The sequence below is a fragment of the Antrostomus carolinensis genome, unplaced genomic scaffold (genome assembly GCF_000700745.2).
Source record: "Antrostomus carolinensis isolate BGI_N321 unplaced genomic scaffold, ASM70074v2 scaffold26863, whole genome shotgun sequence".
Classification (NCBI taxonomy): domain Eukaryota; kingdom Metazoa; phylum Chordata; class Aves; order Caprimulgiformes; family Caprimulgidae; genus Antrostomus; species Antrostomus carolinensis.
In genome coordinates, this window is record NW_010307685.1 from 106,332 (window position 1) to 111,947 (window position 5,616).

Consider the following 5,616-nt stretch of genomic DNA (forward strand, 5'->3'; position numbering starts at 1 on the left):
CAGATCCAGGGCGCTTCATCCCAAATCACTTCCCATTTCACACGCTGCCAGTTAAACCTGCCACAAGCTTTTAAACTCACTGTTTTCAATGAACCTTAATTTTCAGTGGCAAGATTTATATTAATGTAGGGGGTTGCATTTTAATTGAGGTGGCATTCATGTCACAGCACTATGTCATCCAGCAAGAAACACCAAGGATATAAATCCCGTTAATGAAGAAGGAGCTACATACTCTGCACTGTACGTTCAAGCGCATAGGCACCAATGTACAAAATGACCGTTACATGAAGTGCAAGGGGGTGTTCCAGGAGAAAAACTGGATTCGAAATGCAGTTTATACACCAAAGGGCCAGAGAACACTCATTCGGCACCACTACAACCACAGGCCCTGAATCTGCATCCCAAGGGCAGAGCACACGGCCCGGGGTACCTCAACCTATTATTTTCCCCTTGGAAAAAGGGGGCACAAGTGGGCTGCAGGGGTCTGCCAGGGGGATGCACAGCGCCCAGGCTCCTCCCAGACCCCCACGCCCACAGAAGGACCTGGAGCTGGGCAGCAGAAGACTGGCACCCACTGTGGTGCCCCCTGGGACCTCGGCCGGCAGGAACCCCCACGCCTGAATACATTACCCCGATAGCAGTCAGCAGCTTTGAACTTAAACATTAATAAACGAGCTCCTGCACTCCGGCCATGGGAAAGCACTTTCTCAGCACTGCCTACCCCCAAAAATGTTGGAAGAATTTCTGTTCAGGTTTTCCAAATGAACCGGTTTGTGGCAGAGACACGGTTGGTCTCCCACAGAGACAACCTCATCCCAAGACGAGAGTGTTTCAGAATATTATGTGGGAACAGGGTAATAATAAAACACCTCGATGTAACTTTACCAGCAGTGGCTCTAGCAGAAAAGCCTGTAATGATCTAATAACGCATTTCCCCCGCTGCCACTCCAGCCTTGAGAAATCCAGGGTAGTCTGAGCCTTAAATCCATCCCAGCTCTTCCTTTGTCATTAATTGTCAGGCTACTTGTATTACATGTTTTACATACCAAATAGATTCCAATTTCATGGTGGGCTAGACTGCAGAAATGCTGCTTTTAATCTTTTTAATTCTAAAGTAGTATCAAACTTTAATATTTTCTAATGGAGCATACATTTACTCACATCTAACAATATCTACTACGATTTAGGAGCAATAAAAGTCAAGCTCCTGTCTGTATGATAGGTTTGCAGCTTTATTTCCAAAGTTCAATCAGTTAACCTAGGAGAGCAATAGCTTCCCTACAATGAGTAACGATGCAGAATAATATTTAGATAGAGATAAACCCCTTTTGCATAGGAAATTGCATTACAATTTGCTGGGTCTTAGAAATTCTCAGCGAGATGCTTTAGTTTACCAATGCAGTTATTGCCTCAGGCATTTTTCCACAGTGCTTTGATTTTTTTAGGGATTTCTGGAGGATTTTGAGCTGAGTAAGGAACCTTTATTGTTCCTGAGCCAGGCGTGTGTAGCAGACCCAGCAGCACTGCCTGCACTCCCTCCTCCGGCGCTTGCGAGAGGATCCCAAAGAGCGGCTGTGAGAAAGGAGCACAGCCCAGTGTCGGGGGAGAGGGGGGGAGTGGGCAGCACCGGGGTCTCTGTCCCCCCAAGGGCACTGCCCACGCTGTCAGCCAGGACGTCCAGGACAACCCTGGTGCCCCTCACCCTGCCAGGCTCTGGGGGACACACGTGTGGTGATAACAGCAATGGCAGTGGATGCCTGGCCAGAGGGATGGCTCTCGTTTGGCCAGACATTTAATTAGCTTGGGGCTCACCGTTGGTGAGCAAGAACCTGACAAGTGCTGCCTCTCTACTGCCAGGCCCTGGGTGGGTTTAACCCCCGCTGTCCATGGCAGCACCCATGCCCGAGAACCCTTCCAGGAAACAAATTCTTCCTCACATCCAATCTCAACTGCCCTTGGCGCAATTTGAGGCCATTTTCTCTTGTACTGCCACTTGTTCCTTGGTTGAACAGCCCAACAACAGACCATCACACTGTCCAGCTGCCCCAGAGCCTCTCGAGTCCGCGCCCGGCTGTTGACAGTTTGCCTTTCAGTCTGTTTTGGATGGCACAGGTAGGAAAAGGCAGAGCCCTTTCCCGCGATACCTCTGTCCATCACCGGCTCCACAAGCCCCCAGCACTGCGGAGCAGAGGCAGCGGCTGGGGATCTGGGATTCAAATAAACAGCCCAGAAATGAGCTGGTGTGAGGGCTGATGGTGCAGGTGAACGGATCTGGGTGGGTCCATGCCAGCTCTGCCCAGGGGACAGACCAAGGGGGGATGAACCAAAGGTCAATTAAAACCCTCCCAGCAACAATGACTTCAGGATCCCCCTGTGCCCTGGCACCTCATGAGTCAGCACTCGTATTGTTGCTAAACTAGTAGGACTGGAGACGAGTAATTCACAACTCATAACATACCCTGGGGACGCAGCCCTCCACCACAGGGGATCCAGGAGGCAAGTCCTCCCCCAGTCTGGGGGCTCAGAGGTGGGTCATGAGCAGGGGGGCAGGAGTTGAGCCCCTCAGGGTGTGGGGGCAGCTGGAGGAGCCCCAAAGCCCCTGAAGCTCGTGCCTCCTTGCAGTTGGTGTGACACAGATGGGGTGGGTTTGTCTGTCCCTTGGCTAGGCGATGGCAGCTCCCGCTGTCAGCCGAGGAATCCAAACGCGAACACGACCCAGGCTTCCGAGGCTGACGTTGGCTCTCCACGAGCCTGCTCCCTGCTCAGCTTAATTATAGGAACGTCCATCAAGAACAAATACAGAAAGGGCAGAGCTGAGGCTGAAATAGTTATTTGCAGATGTGGATGAACACTAATAGAAAGTATATTATCTTACTGTGCCCATCTCAATGCAAGATGAAAGGAAATATGCCCTAAAACAAAGGAGATCTGTGAATTCAGGCTACCAGAGCAACATTGCTCCACTCGCATCCGGAATGATTACCCGTTAATAAAGGATGGGGCCAAGTCCACTCCAGCCTGGCTCTGGAGGGAACGGAAATCAGATTTTGGCTTGAAATGTGTTACAGCAATCTCCATAAAACAAAATAAAGTCTGGCAGATGGAGTTATTTTTATCCAAAGCCAGTTCTGTTTAGTAGGTCCATGGCTATCACTGACGTCCCTTTGCTATTTCCTCCTCCCTCTGCTCCCCCTGCCTCAGTTTCTCCAAGGCACTGATGAGATTGGAGCAGACAACCGTAGGTATATTTTAGGATGATCCTACATTACTTCGCTCTAAAAAGCAATTGTGAATTTTGCATCCACCCTCAGCATTTGGCCTGTTTATATTGCCAAATAAATTCTTTAAAGAAGTACTATACTTCACAGGAGAGCTTGTCAAGGTAAATACCTTAATTTACATAAAATGTGACTAGCAATTGAAATGTTAAAGCCATAAAGAGCAAGTTTATGATCCATCCTTGATGCTTGGATGTATAATATGACAAGGGGGAAAACAGTGTGCCTTGCAACATTTACTAAATTGGTGTGTTGACTCTGGGGATGGAAATGGGAGATTTGAAAAAAAAAAAAACAAAACAGAACAGGTTGGAGAGGATTTTTTGAGGTTGTGTTTTGTTTTTCTTTTTCCATAAATACAAATCCTTTCCAGAGCCTGCAAACAGTTTTCTTTTAAATACTCCCCTTCAGCTTGGAAGCAGCAGCTCCCTCAATAAACAAACAGACGGCCAGACAGGAACTGCCTGGCCCATGGGACTCCCTGGGGTCTCACCATGGGTCATGGCGGGGGGCAGGGTCCCAGCAGGGCAGGGACACCCCGGCCACGCTCCAGTGTCCCCTGAAAAAAGCAGAAGCAGGAGGTGGTGTCCATGTACTGTTAGGTGCAGAGCAGAGGGGCTGAGGAGCAGCTCCACAGCCCACGCTCGGGGCTGGTCTCACTGTTGGTGGGGGCACTGACCTGTGCCCAGCACTGGTCACAGGGACTGATCCTGCTCAGGCTTCGCTGGGGCTGGCCCCGTGTCTCCGACCTAAACAGTCATTTCTCGCTGTGATTGAAAACACTTTTACAATTCATGGATTTTCTTTTAAACTTTTTAAAAGGGAGGAGAAACCAATTTAAACCACTTCAAATCCTAAATAATACTTTTAAAGAAGTGAATAAGAAGGAGAAAATGGACTTCTGCCTACATACATACCACAGTGAAATTATAATATCCACACTTAATGCTCTGGAAAGTTTGATAGTGCATGTTCCTCCCCTAACTCCGTACGAACACTTCAGCCATTCATTCATACACGAGCCCTTCGCAATTCATTGAAACCACTTCAAGTAAAAATCATTTGAAAGAAATTACCTCTGAGTATTACACCACGGGCAGTGAGAAATGTCCCACATGAGCCTCTCCAGCCCCCAAAGCAATAAAACTTCTGCTGAAGTGCATGATATAATGACTCGGGGAAAAAAGTCCCCATGACAACAAGAGGTAAGAGAAATCCATGAAAAGCAAAAGACCCTGACCTCTCTTGACACAAAATGTCACCAATTTGTGCTGGAATTTTCACTTTGAAAATCAGAAGCCTTTGACCATAACTTTCTTTGAGAACCTGTTGTTCCTGCTTTGCTAGTCTGGGCTTCGAACAGAGCAGAACGAGCCGCGCTAAATCAGAAACGGAGCCGGGGTCAGGCTCGGCATTTAAACCCATGAACACAACCCACTGACTCTTCGCCCTTCTCTTTTCCAAGGGAGCTGTTTTTTCCCAGGCCTATTTTTGGGTTTTCTCTAGCAGCTACATGCTTGAGCGCTGCTGCGCTCACACGCCGAGCGAAGCTCACCAACTTTGACGCCACAAATACCACTTAGACCATCAGCAGCAAAGCACCGTCAGTGCATTACCGAGCAAAATCCCAGAGAAAGAGCGTTCTTGAAAACACAGTGCAACAGTCGGATTATTTCAGGCCTGGTGACATGTGACGGTTCTCCACGTGCTCCAAGGGAAGCTCCAGAAGTTCTCGGAAGAGGCGGCGCTGCCTTGGCTGGGTTTCTGAGCTCCGGGCTCACACACCTCCCGCGTGCTCCTGCCAGAGGCCCAGGGCTGCTCCCGCTCCCGGGTGCCCGCCGGGGCTCACTGGGGGAACCGGGCAGGACCCAGCTGGGTGTGGTGGAGGGACCCGGCGCTGGTGGGACCTGGCACTGATGATCCCCCCACCACACAGCCTCAGCAATCCCCAGCTGTGGCCCTGCCAAGGCAGAGCAGGGCAGGGGTGTGGGGGCTCAGCTCACGGCCGTGCCACCTCCCAGCACGACATGCCCACCGTCCCCTGCAAACAAGCGCATTTTCCGCAGAGGCAGAAGCAGCGACCAGCTCTGCGGGCGCTCCGGAGCTCTCCCCTGCAGCGTGTTGTCTCACTCTCTTTGCAAGAGGAGCAAGCACAGCGCGGAGGGGCTGCCAGCAGCTCCATCCCCATGGCTACAGTCAGCAGCCTGTGGATAACCATCATCAGGTGATAAAACACTGCAAAGAGGCCCCATTCCTGCATCCCATGCCTTGAGCTAAAACTGAGAGCAAAGGCTGGGAGGGACCACTGCCCAGCGAGGGCACTGGGCAGGCTCCCCTG